The sequence below is a fragment of the Prinia subflava genome, chromosome 6, assembly GCF_021018805.1.
Source record: "Prinia subflava isolate CZ2003 ecotype Zambia chromosome 6, Cam_Psub_1.2, whole genome shotgun sequence".
Taxonomy (NCBI): Eukaryota; Metazoa; Chordata; class Aves; order Passeriformes; family Cisticolidae; genus Prinia; species Prinia subflava.
Window position 1 is genome coordinate 15251942 of NC_086252.1, and position 22407 is coordinate 15274348.

Here is a 22407-nt window from a genome sequence, read left to right on the forward strand (position 1 = left end):
TATCTAAATGATGAGGTTGTTGGCAGTAACACATCTCAAAAAGAGCATTAAGACAAATGCAATACCATAGGTTTAGATTCCAAAGGTGTGTCCAAGGCACAGCAGTACACACACACACAGGGACTTTGGGAAGCAAACAAACATGAGGACCTTGGGTCAGGACAGTCCCATCCCCTGGCAGGGCCCCTGCTCAAACCCTGGGTGAACAGTGAGTGATTGACTTTGCACTGAGCACAGAAGCCCTTTCTGAAGGGAGTATTGGTGCTTTGAGGTGGTTTGTGGTACCAATAGCAGAGCTTTGATGAGCAGAAAGCTTGACCCACCCTTCACCCTGCTGAGGCAGAGCTGGAGCAGGCTGGGAAGGCAGGATGCAGAAGCACACTGTCAGACCTGCTCTTTGAAGAAAGGGAAGTGTAATGCCACTGAAAGGACCTTACTTCTTTCATGTTCAAGTAGAGGAGTTTGAATTCACAACCTTTGAAGAGAAATCCATCTGGAGAGTTTTTATTTTCATACAGATGAAACAATTACAAAGAATAACCTTTTCCTTTATCCCTCAAGAAAGTTTCAAGCTTAGTTAGCAACAGTTATTTCTGTGGCAACAGACAGATATAAACACAGGATTATAATGTTCAACAAAGGATCAAGAAAAGGAAGAAATAGGACTTGAAGAGGGAAGTGTCTGGAAGACCTGAAAAAGAAGTAGAAAGTTATTCATTTTCTTAAAATGCATATTTCATTTTGCTCTCAACAGGACTCTTTTTGGTAAAAAAATTGAATTAAAAAAGGGAAAATGGCACAGGACTGTACATTACTTTTTTCTGCAGGCATAACAAAAGTTGGAGTCCAATAGCTGCAGTCATTGATAGTGGCATAGAGCCTGACAGAGTGCCTTGCTTGGAGGGCACTGCAGCTCACAGAATTAACTTTATGCTAATGAAAGCACATATTTTATTCAGTGAATTCTGCAATAGAGATGGAGTCTAAAACACACACACATGTAAATTTAGAATTCTCACGTGCACTCATGCACGCTAAATGGAAATGAGTTGGTAACTCTAGTGTTGTCAATCCAAAACTGTTTGAGGAGAAGCACAGATGATACCTTCTTGAGTTTACTCTGCTGTGAGCAGAGTCACCACTCCCTTTTACCTGTGCAGCTGTTTGCACCACTCCCACATGTGACCACTACTGGCACAACAGCAGCAAATCTTGGGCTGCTTCTCCCAGCATACAGAACTGCAAAAAACATCACACAGTGCTGAATCGAGTTCTGTATGAAAAGCAGGTATTCCTCTCCTGTTTCTCCCTTTTATGGTTTCCATTTCTATTAGCAGGGTCAGCAAGACCTCTTGGCAGGGTCAGCCAAGGGAGAGCTGTCCCAGAGGGTGCCCAAGGGCCCATCTCCATCACAGCCTGGCTGGGGAACACACCAGGAGAGCTGTCCCCAGCTGCAGGGCCTGTGTGGCAGCCTGGGCCAAGCAACAGGGCCACAGCTCAGCTGCTGCACAGACAATTAATTTTGTGCAGGTACACCCAAAGCAGCTGAAGCTGCAGTTACCTCTTTGGATTGCTCTACAGCAGACATTTCACAGGAACATCTGTCTCCTTGGGGCCCGGCCGAAAGGAGAAATGTTGCTCTGGTGTTTTGTTTTTTAAATCACCTCCCTCTCTTATCCCAGACACATACTTCTGCATGAGGCAGGGAAAGGAGGACGGGAGGGCCCAGGCTGCACAGCCAGGCAAGGCTGAGGCACAGCCTGGTTAGCAAAGGGGTCTGGGAAGAGACCGGGACCTGGGAAGCTCCCGGTGAGCAAAGCACGAGCCAGGCCATAGAGAAAACCTTGAGCACTCATAGCTCATCCAGGGCATGCCAAGAGAGTGAGGGTCATTCCTCCTGAGACATAAGCAATGAGGTCAGAAAGCCTTTCCATTTGTAGAGCTAGGAGGGAAGACATGTCCAGCCCACGGAAGAACAATGCAGGAACATCTGCTGCAGGCAGAGGGCTGACCAGCCTCTGGGCAGTTTGTCAGAAAGCCAGTAACAATGATAGCCATGAAATAATTGAATAATGTTGCCTAGAATCAAAGTGAAAAGAAAAACCATTAAGCATCTTCTGAAGCTTGAAGTAACTATTTATTCTCAAAGCCAAGGAGGGTTGAAAGAAGCACATAGTGCAGGCAGGCCTTAAGGCAGGCAGGCCATTGCATCCTTCAGCATCTTTGCCAAGAGAGATGCTGTACCTCGTTACCTCCTGCTAATATCCCAGGACCTGGAGCACCTTTTTGCTTTTAAAAAGCCCCAGTGAAAGCTCTCATTTTGCTATCCAGTCACAAAAGTTACCTTTTAAGAGTGAGGTGCAAAAGCCCTGCAATATCTCACTCACAAGTCAGTGACAGCAAATAGCACCAGGCAGAAGAGAATGACAAAGCCCAGAGCCATCTCTAACTTAGTAACAACAATTCCCTGTGTGCCTGGACTTACTCTCATCACTTCTAAAACTTTATAAATTAATCTATCTCTTTGCACATGAATAGTTCACCCAGAGACTGATTTACTGTACAACTGTCAATGGATCTACAGTGCTCCCATGCTTTGCCTATTAAAACAATTCCCGTTGCCGTGAAGGACATAAGAAAGGATGACTGTTTCCAAATTGCTTTCCAAAGAAGTGGAAGCTGTCATAATGTTTAACCTTTCCTCTATTCTCCCACCAACACACACCCCTCCCCACCCCACCCTGCCACTGGTTCCCACACCCCAGATATGAAAGCAGATAAGGAGGTCTCCCCCCTGGCTGCTTCCTGATGGTGAGTCACGGCTCTGAGTCAGCCTTTGTGTTCCAGGGAACCTGGAAGGCTTTGAAACCTGCTGTTGATTTTGGCAAAACCACCTCCTCTCACTTTGAGGGTGAAACGATTTACACTCATCGGTTTGGTCTGAAAATAGCTGCTGAGATGCAAACAGCAAGAGTATGGCCAAATATTTTCTTGTCCTTGCACTGCAGGAGTAGAACCCTCCCTGTCCTGGGTCACAGCTGAGCTGAAGTGAGCCACAAAATACCAGCTTAAACTCTGATGATTTGAGGAGGATGCACTCACAGCTCCCCTTCTGTGCACAGAAGGTGCCACTGTCTGTGACTTTGGACACAATCACCTCTAGAGCAATGGGATCTCATTCAGAGATGACCAAGAAAGGCAAGCAGACAGTTGGATCGCTGTCTCCTTGCCACAGTCAGATGAGCTGAAGCCAAATAGCACCAATTCCAGTCCTGATGTTAGTAAGCCAACTCCTTCCTCCTCTGTGCTCCCAGGTGCATTCCTCCCAGCAGTCAGGCCACTCTTCAGCAGCTCATATTGAGGGGCCTTGCACCAGGAGATGCAGACAGGAGAGGAGTCTCTTTATAAACAAGAGTTTGCCCCAGCTCAGTTGAGACACGCCAGTAATGAGGGAAATTCTGGCAAAGACACCTCTCAAGAATCCCTGTGTGTCTCTGCCTAGCCCTTCTCTGTCTCCACAGATCAGCACTTTGTAGTTATACAGAAAAAATCCTCCTGTTTTTGGCGGAGAAAAGCTGCCATATTTTTATTAACATGTTTGAACATTACATCAGCTGCTCATCTCAAACATTCATCCACTTCTATGCCTACTTCTGTATCTGTTTTACAAAACCTTTAATTAAATTAATTACACTTTAACATAGGTATTTTAATTTCCTTTTGCAATCCTATTTCAGACATCTTTTGATCTCTCATTGTAATTCCAAACTACATTCCTTCCCTTCATGTCTGTTTGGTAAACACCTTTGCTTGGGCCAGATTTATTAGCATTTAAATTATTTTCTCACTCCAGAACGTGTCTGCTATCCCTTCTTCCCACAGTATGGCATTTCTAGGTTAAGCCCTAAATTCACTGGAAAGTCTTAAAGCATGACTGCATAAAGAAAACAGAAAAAATTATCTGTAAAACGTACAATTAGTTGCTACACTTCCTTTCAGAGTATAGCTATTGTTAAAGAAATGATTTCGAGGAAATTAGATTTAATATTCTTTAACAGGGATTTTGCATGATAAGGCAAAGAAACTTGAAACATGCCAAAGCACATGAATACAGTTAAAATATCAGTTGTCACAGCAGTTTGCTTCAGTGAGTGTTGAGAAAGGGTAATCCTCATGTGCTAAAACATACGGCAGATTTTAACCTTAATTTTCAATCTGAGTGTGAAAACATCAGCAGTACTCTTCTCCTTACACATCTCTCTGAAATAATTTCTTTAAAAAGAATCTACCAAAAACATAGCACTACAAAGCATTTTAACTGTTTTTTTAAATTCTACATGTGTTTATTCAAAAATTTTGGCTACTTTTAAGAAATGGCTAAGTGTTTTAAAAATCAAAGTCAAATATTTCAGCTAAGCAGAGACAACCTTTCCTCTTCATCTAGTCTGGTCCACCAAGCTAAGCAAAAAATCCCCAAAAAGCAAAACAGTTTGCCCAGCTCTGCAGATAACATTTTATCAGGCATCAGATCCTAAAAATTCAGGTATGTGTTTCTTAGTTGGGACATTCAGATAAAAGTACATTTAGAATAATTTTAAGCTTTATTTTCATTGACTAAAGGACATATTTCACCATGGGGAGGAAAAGAAGGGTGTTAAAATTCCAGCTCTCCTATAAGACTGTAGAGAAGTCCTTGGTTTTCACATCAGGTGAATTCAAGGCTACATGAGGGATAAGGGTCAGATCTACTGGTGGGCAGGCTAAAAGCTTCACATGCTTTTACTTATCTCTGTATTTACTAAAGAAAGTTTACATACAATATTCTCCTGGTGAAGGGTAGAAGGAACAGCAGTTCACACCTTTACCTGACTAGAAACAGCTCCATGAAACCACTCCACTGCCTTTGCTGACAGACTCGCTTAGAACCCCAGCTAATATTTCAGCTGAATTCACTTCCAAACCAAAGACAGGCCACTTATGTTTACATGAATCAAAATTAGCTCCTGATGGGCATTGCATAAGCAACATTAAAACACACACATTGTACAACTGGCTTTCCCAGGCTGGTAAGTTGTCTTGCTAAAGTTTTTATCTTGCTTACTTGTTTCTTATCCAGGAGGACAATTTTTAGCATGAACCTCACCTACATGCCTTCAAAATGCACCTGCTTTCCTCACTGCCAGAGCAGTGTGAGCACTGTGAGCATGGCACCACCCCTGAACCCTCCCCTGACATCAGAGGTGTCACAAACTGGACTAGCTGAACCCCTCGAGGGTAAACAAACAGCAGGATCTGCCATTGCAGGTCTGGGGTGCAATCACTCTCTAATGTGATTGCAGGCAGAAATCCTGTTCTTCTGCTGTGCTTTTCCAATTGATACCTCTAAAATACTTGAAGTAATTCCCCATATGAAAGTGGTGCAGGGCAGCAACCAGCACATGAGATAATGCTTTGAGGGCCTCATAGCCATTTGTAGACTGCAATAGGATGTAAAAGCAATGTAAAAGCAACAGAGGAGCGACCAGAAGGATTACAGCATCACTTCCCACAACAAACAAGCTCTTTTCAGTTTGGCCTGCTACATCCAATCCTACTTTCCTAATGCTCTATGCTGGTTGCAAAAGTCTTCTCAAGACCCAGCATATCTGATTTCACACAGGCACCTGTAAATGTAGGGCACTGATATTGGGTATCTGTTCTACTTCAGCAGTTTCAGCTAACTCCAAAAAGCTTATTTGGAGCCTAACCTTTCATTATACAAACAGAACAAAAACAAACTCAGCAGGATACTGGTGCTTCTGTTTATGAAAATGACTCACTGGGGACTACTATATGGTCCAGTATATCATCATATAAATCCAGATTCCATCTGAAAACAATGACATGCTCATAAATTACTGGCCTCTTAAAGTCTAACTACAATGATTCTGATGTTAACTTCTGATACAAAAAGAAGGGAAACAAATGGAAAAAAATAATTGGAAGACTAATCAAGAATAGGAAAAAGAACTAAAAATAGTAAATAAAAAATTACAGTGAAAGGGAAAAATGCCAAAACTGGAGGCTGTCACCACAGGGAATTCCCCTAATGATACTGAATGCAAGAATGAGCTGGTCAGCAACATCAACAAAAGTCAAGGTGACTTCTTGAGAGTTTGAAATTCTCACACTTCTGCCCAATGAAAGATTTTGGTCCTCAGAACCCCAGGGCCACCTCAGAGGTTTCAGGCTTTTGAGACCAAAACTCCTACTGAGTACTTGCACATAACTACAGAGCACACCCCACAACTGAAGGTCTTCTCAGTTACCCCTCAGGAAACCTGCCTCATCCCTATCCCTTAAAGCACTGCACATTTTACCCAAGATATATGTAATGTGAGGGCTTAGGTGGGAATACTTAAATTGCTTGGAAAAGACAAGAAGAGTTCCCTACTCTGCTGGCAGAGAGGAGAGGTGCTATTGCAAGGGTTACCTTATCCCAGAATATCTGTGACCCCTCAGCCTGGCTGTTGGGATCCCTTCAGCACAGAGGGAAGACAACTCATGGATAAGTAAAAGAGGTACAAAACCAAAGACCGACGTGGTTTTCTCAGCTAACACTTCTGCAGAAAAAAATACAAGTGGTATGGAAAGTGCCGCAGTTTATACTTATATCACTTTATACCCAAAGTGATTTTGCAGACTGTGGCTAGCGTTGTCTGAAGGTGCTGTTTACTTCATATACCTCAGCAATTTCAGAGGATTGTCATGTTAACAAGCATCTCTTCCAAGCTGCAAAAGCACCTGTGTCAGGAGAGTTCCCCTGTGCCAATGAGCAATGCTTAATATCACTGCACACTAGTGATGTGTCACTGGCACCCAGAAGCTTCTCACATCGTTTGCACCAAAACATCAGATATCCTCTTCTGTGCCCAGAGTCCATAAGCTCTGGGTCTCATTAAAACATAGCAACTATCACTGATAGGCTCTGGCACAGATTCTTTATTTGCTGTGGGAAGGTAAGTCCTAGCAAAAAACACATCCTTCTGCTGCGATATGCAAGTTTCATATCTCTAAAAAAACCCCAAATTTGAGCAGAAATAAGACCTACACCCATTCGTTCATAACCTTCCCTCCATTATTTGCTGTATTCCATTGTTCACAAACAATAGAGATGCTTACAAATATATTTTTATGCAAGCTCTTTGTGATAAAAATAACTCCTTTCACAATTCCCATGGAAGGGCAGCAGGATCCTTGCCTCTCCTTCCAAACAAGCCTGCATGTATCTGAGCAGGTCTGGCTGCTGCTGTGTGCTCCCTGTGAGCGCTGACACGGGGCAGATAGCGGAGCCCAAGGAGCGAGCGTGCTGCTTTGTATGCACGCACAGCAAACATGAAAAGTGGGCTCTTTGATGCTGAGAGTGAACTGAATCGATCCAGGCACTCCTTTCCAACACCATTATTTATGACGAGCAGTACATATTATTGACCAGTGAACATACAATAATAACGTAATTAGCTTTCACCTAAACAATTACCTCCTTGTCATTTCCGATCCAAGTTCAGGAAGTGGCACAGACTCAGGAGGGCAAAGAGTTGCAATTAACAGGCACAGCTCACTGCTAGAACTGCATTAACCCTCTGCAGGTACATTTTGGATGCAGCAAGCAGCCAAATCCAGCCCACAGCAGTACCCAGAAGAGGACTACGTTTCTACATTCATTAACATTTGTGAAGTTACTCATTAAATCTTGAGTGAAGTGGTGTGAACCAGTCTCATGCTTCAGCAGGCAGATGATCCGCCAGCTCCTGTTTACTGGGATCGTAACCCCACACGGAAAGCAAGCCACAGGTTTTATATTCACTAAAGGACTTCCTTCCTCACCCTGCCAGTTCCAGCTTTGCACTGCAGAAAGGACCATCGTCCAGACTGCTGTAATGCAAATACTGCACAACCTAGGAGTCCTGTGCAGCTATCTCTAACGGGCATTGTGCAGACCAATTCACTTCCAAGGCCAAAAATTCCTGCTAAGTTTTCTATTAACAGTTTAATTTGCATTTCTGAGTGTGCTTCTCAGGGAAATGTTTTATCAGAAAGTTACTCTGCCTTGATATAGCTGGCGAGGGAAAGCCACATCCTTGATTGGTACAGCCATATCAATCACATCTCAGCATATTCAGTCCAGATACTGTTACACTAGCTACATAGAGCCTGTTTTGGTCAGAGAACAGATTAAAATTGTTCTGAGAAAACAATTTCTTGGGACTGACTCAAGAGAAGCTTTAGTGACATCCAGTGAATAAAAATCATCCCATAGCATACCTTTTACTTAGAGACATTGTGTTATGAGGCTGAGAGAACCAGAAACCAACAGGTTTGGCACAAAAGAAACTTTATGCCTTAACCACAGAAGAGAGGATAGGGAAGGGTCTTTGCAGCTCCTTGTTCAGCAGTGAGAGCACTCACACAGGAAATCCAGTCCAAAAAATTCTTCGAGATTCAGAAAGGACACTTAGTCCCTCTCACCAGGAAGAACACACTGCAAAAAAAGTACCCAAAAGCACATTCCCTCAGTCTGCATGTGTTCCCTCACAGATGCTCTCATCCATCAGCCAGGGGCCCAGGTTCCTGAGCAGGTTGCACACAAAGGTGGTTTCTAATTCCACGTGAATCAGATCATCTCATACTTGCCAATTCTTTTCATTTTTTGAAACAGCAACAAAAAAAGTCCTCCCAGACCCTTTTCTAAACCCCCGTTTCCCTATCTATAATCACTTACTCAGAAGAGTACACTAGTGACAGGTTTTTGGCAACTCAAAGGATGAAATTATGGTTGAACTGAAGAATTACAGTTTCTAACTTCCCCCTTTTCTACCGTAGAGCCAAAGTTCTCATTGTTTTAATTTAGAGGAGAGATTAGTACCAACTGTGTTTTGGCCTCTTATCTTTGCTAAACAAAAAAGTTATATAATGTTTCAGGAAATGAGTTCAAGTGAATACAACCATCTTTTTCACAGTACTAAATGCTTTAAAAAGAATCTGGTTTGTCCATTCTGGCAGCTTATGTTTATTCAAGACAGACAAGGCACAGTAAAAAAGCAAAAAAATCCCTCAGCTGTAGTACAAAAAGACCAGTTAAAGGTTAAAAGTAATTTTCTTGTCTAGAATTCCTATAGTTCTGTAAAACTGCAAAAGCAGGTGCCACTTAGGCTGGTAGCAATTTTTGTGATGGTGCTGAGGAGATATTTGAGGAGATGTCCACAAATACATATTTTAGAGACGGAATTATTATTTCACAGGCATATTAAGGACAATGTAAAGAACACAAGTAACCTAAAAAAGCACTGATATACATGACACAAATAGATCCTGCCATAGGGAAGATCTTGGGTTGTTTCAGGATGTATGACTAAGAGGCAAGATAGAAGAAAAGGCAGCTAAAGGGAGCACAATGAGAGCATTCCATACCATTGTTTTGAAATTAATGTTTATCAGTTTTCCATGAATCACCAAGTGCACTTTAAATATCAGTGCCTGTATTCTTCAAGAGACTATAAATACACCCAGTTCTATTTTCCTGATCCAGAGAAAGCTGTGAAATTTGTGACTTCTGTTCCTAATATATAGCAATGATGGAGAGCTATTACGGGACTGCAAGAACAGGTTTTGCTTTTTTTGAGAAGTGAATGACAAAATACTGCTGTACATTCCCACATCCTTTCTGATGGACAAGAGCCTTATCAATCTGTTTGATAATGACATTCTTGATGGTTTTTTGACTAGACTTTTTTCCTCTCTTATGACTCCAGTTCTACAAAACATCACTGGTTTGTGTTTTGTAGCACTCGGTTACCTTGGAAGTTTAAATCTGCAGGAATCCATTTCAGCTAGTGGAGCTTTAAACCCTTTTTCTGGCTTTTAACACATCTCAGCTGTCTTGTACTTAAAGCTGTGCTCCAGTGTTTCCTCCAAGTGAGCAAAGTACGAGTGGAGCAGCCTGTGCACAGTCACACAGCAGAACCCAGCCAGTGATCAATCCTCTCCTACACCGCTTCTCACGGGGTGAAGGAGTGGGAAGAGTTGAACTGCTGAGGGGCACAAACACACAGAGGAGCTGCTGAGCACCACACTCGAACACCAGGACCACTCACTTCCTTCCAAACTTCAAACAAGTCACAGAAACCTTCAGGTTTGTTCTTCACCAAGATGCCTTTCCCTTGCAGTGTGATGAACCTGAAACCCACACATCAATTATCTTACTCAAAGTTATCCAAAGATTTGGACTAATGTTTCTTTGTCAAACTTTTAAGCAGAAAGCAAACAATTCCGTGCACAAAAGAGCACAGTTAAGGAACCTGTACATCCCAGTCCTAACAACAGGAAAAATTAACAGCAGGGGAAATAGGCATGGGGCTACATTTCTAGTGTTATCTGATATATTTGTCTATTTTCTAAGCACTGGGAAGTGACCCTTAATATGTTTCCCTGGCCAACTTGGCACATCATAGAGCAAATCAATAATACCACTGCACTGCAGTTGTTTGCTGCAGGTCAGATCTTCAAAAGCCTAGATGATACTTTGAACAGTGATGAAAGAATGCTGTGCCAGCCTGTGCTCCGTGTGCTGTATAGGGGACAGGCCCTGGAATCTAGGTGGACATGAATAAGGAATTACAAGAAAACCCTACTGAATTGCAGATATTTCTGTTCTGTGGATCAATACAAGTTCCAAGGAATCAAAGATTTTGAAGAAAAAGCAATATACTGGGTGCATACCTCTGAAAAGAGTGAGGTGGTGGTTGTATAATGCACATACCTAAAAGGCTTAAAGGAAAAAAAATTCAAAGGAAATATTTGTGCATTTCCTTTAAGATTATTTTATGGGGAAAATAGGTTGTGTTCTGTACCACACTCCATCTGTTCAGAGTTCTATTATGTCTAAAGCTTTTTGAAGGGTGGTTGTATTTGTAAACAGAATGGTAACTTGACAGTGTAACTGCTTTCCATGGAAACTTGTGTGGATTAAGGTGGACTTCCTGAGCACAGACCAAATGCCAGCACTTTCAGGCTGCAGCTATCCCTGTTCCAAGAGACAAAGCACATGGATACCTTTCCTTCCCACTGCGGCTGTTGGAAAGTTGTGGGGTGTCTGCATTAGTCAGCACAAATAGAACTTGTTTTTCTCATTAATTGCACCAGCAGGGTATATAATAAACAGCTGCCTCAGAGGAAATAGGAATGAGAAGGGATAATACAAAAGGAGAGTCTGGTGTAATGAATACAGTGGTTCTGTTCCACCATGTTCATTCTCTTGCTGGCATTTGTGAACAGAAATAAAAATCTCAGTATGTGTACAGTCACTGACAGACTGGTGGGCTCCAATACTCCCAAGGCACATTATTTAGCCCACAGATGAATACTGCATGTGTGTTCCTGTCCCAAAACTTTGCAGCCTCAGTGTACAATCTGAGGCTATTGTTCAAGCACAGGCTTTGAGGGGGAGTTTCTAAGCTTAAGACAGGGACACAGATTCTGCCCAGAGAGATGCTGGAGTAGGAGTGTGCAGTCGTAGTCCCTAAAGAGAAACAACCAAATACAGACACAAGGTAAAGGAAAATATCTTCTTTCAGGGTTACTTGATTTAACAGGAATATAGTTTTCCCATTTCAGAAAAGAGAACATTTAGTATCCAAAACAGCTTAGAGATGAAATTAACTGAAATGCCCTCCTACCATTTTTGTTTGTTTTTCTTCCCTTTCCTTCAGCTGCCCTACTATAAGAACTGCAGGAAATGGCAGGTTCTGCTTCACATGCATATGATATAAAATCCAGGCCCCTTACCCTACATGCAAGGAATTTTTCTTTTCTTTGAAAACTTTTTTTAAAAATGCCACAACTTTCTTCTAGGAACCACAGAATCTCCTTACATATGAGAGTCAAACACTAAATGCATTTTGTTGATGGAATTACAGTGAAAGCTGCAAAGAGAGGTCTCCAAATTAACTCAAGTGCATTGGACATCCAAATTCTAATGCAAGCCAAGTGTGCTTTAGCTGTTTCAAATAACACAGCATAAGTATACAATGCAAGACCTAAAGTGCAAGCTTTGTACCCATAAAGAAAGGGGATTTACTTAGGAAACCAAATTGTGAAGTAGTTCCTTACCTCACCATTTCTTTCCACAACATTGGAGAGGTTGAACTTTCCTCCTTGGCAGGGTGGACAGGTGGACACTGCAAAGACAGAAAACCATCAGGGCTGAGAGCAGAACTCTACAGCATCACCTAAGAAAGGAACAGTGATCTCTGGCTGTGCTTAAATCTGGCCCAGGCAGGGGGTGTGGGGTCACAGATGAGGCTGAGCAAGGTTGTTGAGGTGGAGCAAGGCCTCTGACAGACACACACAGCTTGTGCTTGGAAAATTACATTTCTAGCCTCCATTTTTCCAGTTTTTCAGGGTATTTTCCTTGCTAATGTAGATTAGGATGCTGCTTTCCTTACCATGGCAATAAAAGTTACTAAGAGGAAAATTTTCAAATAGGCCAGGATGTTTTAGAAGTGTGAATCTTGATAATTGTCAGTGAAAGTTGTATCCTTTAATATATCACTTGTGTACTTCCTTAAATCTTATCCAGAATGGAAAATATTTCTGGAAAGGGGGCTGAGAGGAAGGAGCCTTAAGGCTATTTCTTTTCCCAAAGAAATCCCTCTGTCCTCTACTGAGAACTCCCAAATCCTACACCAGTGAAACAAACCAAGCTGAGTGCAATGAACAGCCCATACGTACATCAGTGTGGCCACAGCAGCCAAGAGAACGATGATGAAATGGCAGCAGAACTGGGAGGGAGTCATTTGAAGGGGGAAGGAAGAGGCCTTTGCCCATGGGAAGTGGTTGTGCACTCCAGAGCAGCCCTGTGCTCCCCTTGCTGCTGTCCTGCAGCTGGGCCATGGTGGCTTTGCTGGTGTGCCCTGGGCACAGCGCAGGGCTCTGTGACAGGAGAGGCCTTGGGCTGCCTCGTGTAGTGTGTGACAATCCTGGCCACAATGCCCTTTGCACTGCTAAAATAAGCTATGCTCTCTCTTTTCAAAGCTGCCCATCTCTCACTGTGTTATTAAAATTATATCAATGTCCCTTCAGCCTATGGGTCAGTGGTGAAATCTGCTGTCAATTACCAATCAAAGTGTGAATGAAATGAAGAACAAATTGTCTAACTTCATCAGTGTTGTTTTTCTCTTCTTCCCCCAGATAATAATACCTTAAAATAGAATGCCTTATTAACCACAGACCTGAAGGTTAATAAGTACATCAACAAAACAAATGCAGTAAATTAAAACAATGCATTAACATTCATTAGTATTTCACTGTTGATTCCCAAACATGCTGCTTTTGCTATTGTGCTATTATCAGGCAATAATTGTTATGTCAAAAGATAGGACCCATATGGTTCAACGAGATCCTCTGGGAGCTTCTGCTGTGTGAAAGTCAATCAAAAATACGATTCTATAAGAAAAGATGTGGACACGGGAGAGTTGCTGTCAGTATATGCAACCCATGTGGGAGGCTCAAGTGACTGTTTTAAATAAAAGTTTTTAAATCTAGGGAAAAAAGAAGTGAGAGTTAGAAAACTAGCAGTAAAAGCAATAGGTTTGTTAGGAGTATCTGAAACTGAAGTGCCAGTCTTTGCCAGACTGGATCCTGTTATCCCATCAGTAGAAAATACCCTCTAACACCTCTGAAAAATTCAAACTTTATACATATTTTCCTACACATACTAACAAATCCAGATGAGCTAAAGCAGGCTGCTTTGAACAGCAGTTATCCTATGAAATACCCGCAATTTTCAGGTGAGACCTGAATAAATAGAAGGTGACAAACCTAATGCACTGAAGATCCCAGCTGAAGCTGTCTGCCATCCAACATTAAATCCTGTGTTATGACTCAGGTCCTCGCGGTAAACAATTAATCCACATAATTAATTTCTAACATGTCATAACATAAGAGATGGACAAATATCTGGGCTGCTTCCTCTCCTTCAGCTGCTCTCGTGCTCACATATCTCCTGGCCATCCTGCTGGGAGGAGTCAGGACAAGCCAAAGGTGTTGTGCCTTGTGTTTCAGTGCCATCTGATGTTCACCTGGAACCAGCGTGCTCCAGAAGTGCTTTTGTGGCTTGTTCCCTGCACAGTGCTGTGGCAATCCCCTCTTCACTGTGGCTATTTTCCTAATGCTCTCTGCAGCCTCCCCATCTTCCTCTTTCCCTGTGGCTTTGCCTCCTCACCTTTCCCTCTACAGCTTTTCCCCATACCCAGAAGCAGAGGCAGTGGTGTCTGCCTTGCTCTCTTCCCGTGCCTCCAGCCCAGCCTGTGCAGCCCCCAGCAGCCAGCCCTGTCACCTCTGCCTGGCCTGTGCTCCCACAGAGGGCTTGTTCACATCACTGCTGGTGATTCACGGGCTTTGGGGGCCCTACAAATGAACAGAAGCCACAAATGTAGCATCTTGGAGCAGCCCTGGGATGACATCACTGTGTCTGCACTTTTATGCCTCCTTCACAAGTTCATTATGAATTTCTGTGTGCTGCTGGGGTCACTGTTTTACTGGCAGGAGCTGCTGTGCCTGGCCCTATCTTGCTGTTCTATCTGGCAGTTCGTATTTGCCAGGCACACACGGGCTGGGAAGGGTTGCGTAAGCTGGTTTCTGTGGCAGGTTTCTATTCACCATCTGCTTGACTGAAAAAATATCTTTTCCAGTTAACACACTGGGTCTGGTGTTTGCATCTTTTGTTTCCTTCCAGATGCAATCTCAGAAACACAGGAGGGGCTGTGAGGCTTTGGAGGGGAGGAAAGGCCTTTTGAAACAGCTCTTTTACCCAGCTAAAAAACACATTGTCCCCGCTTGGACACTGCAGGAAACTTAACGTCCTGAAAAGCCACTTTCCCTGTACCCAGCTACTTTCCATGGCACTGCTTTATCACAGAGGAGATAAAACTGCAAGCCTCTTTATATATATATACCTTCATCCTGTTTCTGGGCTGTTTTCCTAAGGAAACCAGGATCTGTGATCACCATCACCTTTATTCCCTCCTTCCTGAGCTGCTCTTGAGCCTCTGACTTATTTCTTTCATTTAGAAAAGAAGACATAAAATTAAGTTCCCATATTTCACAGGAAAGGGGAGAGGCCTATTAATGACCTCAACAAGAGATCTGGAGTAAGAGTCTACCCCTTGCAAGAAACCCAGGAGGCCACTCTGTAGAGAGATGCTCTGAATGTCCTGTTCATGAAAAATCGTTTTAAATGGAACTTGCAGCTCAGCAGACACAAATACACACAAGTAAATCCATAGGAAGCTGCTCATGGGACTGCCCTTTTCCAGCAAGCCTCCCTGGCTAAGAATATCAAGCAGAAGCAGAGACTGGACAAGCAGAACCTCCCTAGAAGGGCAGGATGGGCTGCAGCAGCAGCAGCCCAAGTGATGTGTGGTGATCTGTGCATTTGTGGATGACACAAACCCAGAGCCCTCAGGGGAAAAAGCTCCTGTTTTGCACAGCAGCTCGAGGAACAGCGGGCTGTAAAATCAGAGGTGAACAGCCAGAGGAGCTGAGGTCAGCACACACACCATGTAAGTCCCAGAACTGGGATTCATCCAACACCACGGACATTGCCACACAAAGGGGGGCAGCAGAAGCGAGGGCTGCTGATTCCCTCTGGTGAGAGTGTCTGAGAGCAGCCTGCCGGTGGCTGGGCTGGAGCAGGGTGTGCACACTGCCACAGCTCCTCTCCGGCAGCACTGGGTGTTCCCCACACACCGCCTCTTCCTTCCATTCAGCCCGGGGAAGGCATTGCCATGTGCCGGTGCCTGGCAGCCCGCTGCTGGCACCAGGACTGGGCAGCTCCGTCAGCCCCGCTCCCGGAGGGTGAAGCTAAACCGTGGCCCAGATGTGTTTGCTGGGAGAGAATGGGCAGCTGTGGGGAGGAGAGCTGTACCAGTCACAGCTCCCAGGAGCTGGCCCAACAGATGTCCCCTGGAAGGTGACCACCCAGGGGATGCCAAACGCTTCTGAGACCCCAGTCATGCCCTGCATCAAAGAGCCCGGGTGCCCCTACGGCCTTTGGCTGCTCACAGGGTGTGAGGCAGCCTCAGCTGTTCTTGAGCACATCCCACAGGCAGCTGTAATTCACTGCCATAAATACAGAAGGACAGAAGGACTAAATTGTGTTTTCTTCTTATGTGCTGTTCCCTCGTTTTGCTGGGAGAAATATTATATTTTTCAAGTACAGCACAGACGGAAGACTGAAACTTTTATTTTTAAGCTATAATAAACTAAATGTTCAGAGGAGGAGAACCAAAGGTAGCATCTACTCTCACAGTGATTGGTTTTACAGCAGAGCAGGCATACACCTCCTGCAGGATGTGTAACCTGGAATTTGCTTTGAGGGTTATAGCTTATTTACAAGGTTCAGCCAGAGCACAAAGCATAAAGAAAGCATCAGGCCACGATCCCTATGTGCACTTTAGCAGCCTGCAAATGAGATCTAGCATTTGTATGTATTAATAAAGCAAAAATAATCAGAACAATTTTCAAAGGAAAGTTTTCTGTCAAAAACTCCTGACAGCTCATCAGCAGCACTCAGGCTGTGCTCTGTGTCTCACAGGCTGCTGCTCACTGAAGCTGTAACACCACCTGCCTCAGGAAGTCAGGTTTTAGGTTATAGGTACACAGATAAGACAAAACAAGGTTTTTTAAAGGAGGTGAAATTGGTAAAATAATGGTGCTTCAGTCAATAGAATAATCCTCTGTAGAGATTCCCATCTGCCTTGGCACGGTCTGGAGGAGGCAAACATTGTAATCTGAGCCATGCATACTTCAGTCAGCTGCTTTACTTCCAGCTCTGGTTAGGAGCATTGTACTCTGTATGAAGCAATAGGAGTGAAATCTTGAAGACCAGGACATTTTAACACCACATTTCTCCCATTTATGTGGACTAGTTTATTAAAATCAGTTCAGTCATTGATATGTGCTGAGGTTGTTGACCACGGTATTAACCATGGAGCTAGGCCAGGAATTACCTTTAAGGAAAAAATCCCAATAATGATCAGCAACATGAGAAAAAAAGCCTTCTATCCCGCAGGTATTCATTTTGCAGGAGTAAGAAGCTAGACCTGCAATCACAGTGAGGGTCTGGCAGTCAGCAGCTGCCAGAGTTGCTCCAACAGCTGAGGGTATCTGTTGCACATCCCTCCAGGCACAGGCCCTCCTACAGTGTTTTGTTACATCTTTCATAGAAAGCCTGGAATGAAGTGGAATCCTAAATGTGCTCTGGCAGGAGATCACAGCCTAGAGAGGTGGTTTTGGGCCACAGTACCCAGGTGTGCAGAAGGTCTAGAGAGGAGGATTTGGATATAGCTGTTCTACCTGGGAGGATCACACCACTCTGTCCGTCACCTGCCAGCCAGCAAAGCTTCCTCAGGGAGTGTTCATTTTGCCCTATGGGATTATCCAATTCCCACTGTCTCCTATATACAGTCTACATATTAGAGCACCTTTCATGGAAGAGGATTTAGTTCTCCACTGTCACTTTCTGCTTGGTGAGTTAGCTGGGTGCTAACACCCAATATTCTGTTAATGCTGCAGAAGGACTTGCACCCTAATAGTAGTAAAATTATTTGTATATAGAATATTACCGTGAGGTTCATGCCAAGGTTCTTCTCAGACTCTTTCTTGTTCCTCTTTATTTAAATTCGAGTGCACACATTTTATATTCAGTAACTACAAAGGGGCAGTTTAAGGCAAGTTTTTCTTCATTTGTGGTGAATTATACCTTTTGATATACAGGTCTCATTCAAAATGGGTTAAATCATTTTGGTTTTGCTATCTCAAATGTTTGTTTTCTAAAAAAGATCTATTTTTAATATGGTTTTCACTTTCTCAAATCTGAAAGAATGCAATCTTTCCCAAAGATTACTTTCTCCCCAATATTTTAAATAACTAATTCAGTGATATGAGCAGCTGTGTGTACAAAACAAGATAAACACACGATCTGCCTGCACCTAAACCCAGGTGGAGGTGCAAGCTATCTCCAGAGCATCCCCAGCCAAGGCAGAGAGTAACAGCACCAGGAAAATGCAGAAGAACCTTGCCCATCTCAGGGCTCTTGCTGAGCAAGATCCTGGCAACATCCGCTTTTATTGTCTGCTGAGTTGCTTGATTTGGGATAAGATAGGTATGCACAGGGTACAGGGTGTACAAATAGCTACTGCTTGCTTTTCTTCGTGATATTTGTGGCTTTGTTTTCCTTTGCAAGGTCCAGCTTGCATCCAACTCTGTGAGAGAAAAACCAGCCTGAGAACAGGGAGTGCCTATGTCAAATCCACTGGGAAGACTAAACAAGACAATCCTGAAAACAAGAAAGAAATACGTACCTGTGCCTAACAGATATATATCCCTCTGGGAATAAAAGTAGAAAGCAAATTGGAAAGAAAGAAAAAGAAACAAAACCAAAACTTCTTCCTGAGAAAACTATTGGAGTTAATCCTGGAAACGTATTCTTAGAGAATAGTGGTTGAATCCTTGTGGAGTTTTCCCATGACATGGTAGGGGAGTTTCAGCAGGAGTAACAGGATATACAAGTGCATCTGTAAACATGCATCTGTAAATTAATGACCTACAGGTTAGTAGGTACACTGTGGACTGAAATAAGAGCTCAGGCAATGTCTGATGTTGGTTTTAAAGGAGATTTAAAATAAAATGGAGCACAGTTCTGAAGAAGAGTTCGGCAAAACCACTTCAATATGTCAGACAGACTACATTTTACTCTCTCAGCTCCCAGAAGAGTCAGGGTTTCTCTATAATTTCCAGGGGAAAAACACATGTAATATAATCCTTTGGTAAAAAGGACAGACCTCATAGTGCAAAGGAAAACAAATTTCATTCCCCAGATGAAGATTAAACACATTTTTTTCTAACTATTAAATAAAATAGGGAGTGATAACTACAGTAAAAATAAACCAAGAAAACAAACAAAGGTACAAACATGTTTTTCTTCTGGGAAAAAAAAGAAAAAAAAAAAGAAGGGAACTTCCAGCCTTTTTTCTTCCCATCTTGGTTTTTTATTTTCCTTTTTGAGAGCATGAGTATATGGTATGTGGTGGTATATGGTATATGTTTCAATTTCTCCCATTCATAATTAGACAATGACATCTCTTTTTTTCTTGTGGTACCTAATTCCCTCCTTCTGCCCCAAATCCAAAGTCCACACATCAAATGAGCCTTTGTGAAGCAGCAGATTGTGACAAGCAGCTCACTTTTACCTATCCAGACCAATGATGTATGAAGCTTGCATAATAAAAAGCATTAAAATGTGTCCAAACCTGATCCCACCATATGTTTTGAGGCTTTCACCACTCAGAACCACCAAGTAAGAGCAAATTTTCCTGCCTAAGGAGACAATTTTTCCACATCAGCTTAGTGCCTCCGTTGTTTCAGCAGGAGGACATTCATTGTGCTCCTGAACTTTCCTTCTTCCATGCTTGTGTGTTCACTGCTATTTGTCAGCTACAACATTGTTTTTTTTTGGAGCCTGAAACCTGAGCACTTCCCAGGAAGCCCGTAATAGCAGTCAGGCTCTAGGTCATGCTTATCATGTGTGAACCACCATTTCTTTAGGTCTTTAATACTGATTAACCAACCAAATAATAAATTAGATAGAGAGGGAAATCTTTGGGGAGGAAAGAACAGATTCAATTTAATTACAACAACATATCTTGATTATTTCTTGTATTAATACTAAGATTTTGCACTTAAACAAGTAATCTTTGTCCTAATAATTAAGGTTATTTGTCCCTACGGGTTGTTTCCTGCCTGAAACAGAGTCTGTGCAAAGGTGGGGGGCTGAGCCTGTGGGAGTGGGAGCAGAGGCAGCTTTTCATCACAGCCATGCAGGAATGTGTATCCTTCCCAACAGGAAAACCTTGCTGGGATCAGGCCAGGATCACCTGCAGCATCTTCCTTAACACCATGTGAGGACTCTCAGGGTGAAAAGCCGTGGGCATGCCCAGCTTCTGGGGTGGCAGGAGGAAAACCTGAGGAATCTCAGAGCAAAGCAACAGAGCAGGACATGAGTGGAGCTCCTGTTGCCTCCACAGTTCCTCTGGCACCTGTGGACTCACAGATGAACCCCACAGAAATATGGAGCAAGCCAAAATCTCAGTTGCACTGTCCACGGCCATATAGAGCTATTTCTGGCCTCTCAGACTGAAACACCCAAATGCCACGTGCCTCTCCTCCTTCTTTACTCAGACAAGGGTCCCGAGTGGAAACGTGCATGTAAAACACATCAAAGCATTTGAGGTGTTCCCATAAAGCCTACACTAGTATTCCACAGAAAGCTGGGCAGAGCTCCAGCTATACTTGCTCCCTCATGAAGAGGATGGACTCCACCATCTCTGCAGGTCCTTTTAGGAGCTTCCCCTCTGTATTGGTGCTTATAATTACTGACACTTATAATTACTGGACCTTGCCTGTATTTGCACTTCTTCACTTGAATGATGCTTACGCATTTTGAAAGGAAACTGCACCATAAGGGCAGTTGTGCTGCTGTTGTTGTTGTTATTCCAGTTATTATTAACTTAAGAATTGCTGAAAAATGGGTGTAAGTTCCTCAGGAATGTGAATAAAGGTTTTTTTTCTTTGGGAGCTCGACGGCGGCTCAAGCGTGTCAGCAAATGGAGGAGTAAACCAGTCCCAGCAGAAAACATCATCAGAAAAACACGAACCTGTTAACTGCAGCACCACCAAGTGTCAGCATTGAAAACACCACGTATCGGGAAAATATCCAATACAGGAATTGCAGGGGCAAATGTTTTTTTAAAAAACAGCTTGCTGGCATCTAAATGAGAACAGTTTAATTTTGAAAATTTCTGGAAGTCAATTTTGAAAATTTTCTGTGTCAAAGAAACCTGTAAGATTTCTTCCAAGTGCCCAGACCCATTCTGTTCTGCCAGGGTAATAATGGTATTTTCAGAAAATAAAATATATTTCCAATTAACAAGGGAATAATTTACCTAGAAATTTAGATTTAAAACTTCTCAACAATTTAAATGGTTTTGTGCTTGTTAACTACACAGGCACAAGCACACCCCTATGTACCCAGCTGCTGCCACGTGCTGCAATGTGTGCAGCAGTCACTGCTTTCAGCACGGGTGGGGATCTGCTCCGTGTTACAGGGACAGACTCAGCACATGGCAACTGCCAGTGGAGGCTGCTTCAGAGAAAATCTTTCTCTTTTCTGAGAGTGTTATGTTATTATAGGTGCCTCAGAGATACAGCCTGTAGCTGTAACTCCTTTCTGGTATGAGAAAGCTGGGATGCACCTGCTTGTCGAGCGTCACATCCTCTGGCCACACGCTGCTGTGTCAGGATGTTCCCTCACAGCTCTGGATCAGGGAGCTGGAGCATGGCCAGTGGCTCCAACAGAGAGGTACTGCCTCTGCCTTAACAACTGCCAGGGGCTGTGTACCTGTGACACCACTGCTTTTATTTTCCAGGGTATAGTAAGCAAAAAATATGACTGATGCCTTTATTTGTTCCCAAGCATTGTTAGATTCTCAGTCCCTTACTGCTAGCATTTACCCAAAGTGCCTTTACAGACTTCCCAGACAAACTGAAGAAAAATCCTTCTAGGCCTTTGAGCTAGCTTTTCTGATCCAAAACTAAAATCTTCAGACGTGGCACTTCCAGCTAAAACAAAGAAACTCTCACAACCCATCTATTTCCATGGCACATTTTGACAGTAAAGCACTGTCTATTTTTTCATTATTTTCATTTCCTAATTTGTCTTGCCTGGCTGCAGCTTCACACTGCTCTTCATGCCAGTGCCAGTACTGCATGCTCCCCTGCTGAGTGTCTCTTACTTGGCAGAGTGGGAGAAGGCAGAGCATCATGTTACCATGGCTTCCCAGCCAGTGCTGGCCTGGGGATTGCTCTGGGTGCCACAGGAGGACATCCCTGTCCTTCTGATTATTTATATCACCTTCTGAAGAGGGATATAATCTCCCAAGTCTCTTGTGCAAGTCTGAAAACATTATCATAGCTCATGGCAATGGAAAGGAGAATGGAGAGGAGAGCACTGAGGGCAAACTCCCATCTCAAAATACTGTGGCTGAGCAAGACTAGCTGGAAACCACTGTACTCAGCCCTTTTCTTGGGGTGTCCACAGCAGCCTGGAAATCACTATCACATGCTGATTTGTGTGTGTGTGTGCTTTCTGGATGTGGGTTCCCCTCCTGTTTTTCAGAGACAGGTTCAGGCACGGATGTGTCAGCAGCTCCTGACTGCGTGAGGCAGAGGGAAGAGTCCTCTCTCCTTAACTTCTGATATTCCTTATCACAACCATCCTGACCACGATTTGCTTCAAATGCACGCACACAC

General features: G+C 43.3%; 1 long non-coding RNA gene across 1 annotated transcript; it reads right to left on the reverse strand.

Moving 5' to 3' along the window:
- Positions 1 to 9230: 9230 nt before the first annotated feature.
- On the reverse strand, positions 9231 to 14010 carry LOC134551824 (uncharacterized). The gene is made up of 3 exons (XR_010080700.1): positions 13858 to 14010; positions 12148 to 12215; positions 9231 to 10215 (listed from the first exon to the last, which is right to left on the reverse strand). It is a non-coding gene; the product is annotated as an uncharacterized LOC134551824 (long non-coding RNA).
- Positions 14011 to 22407: the final 8397 nt, after the last annotated feature.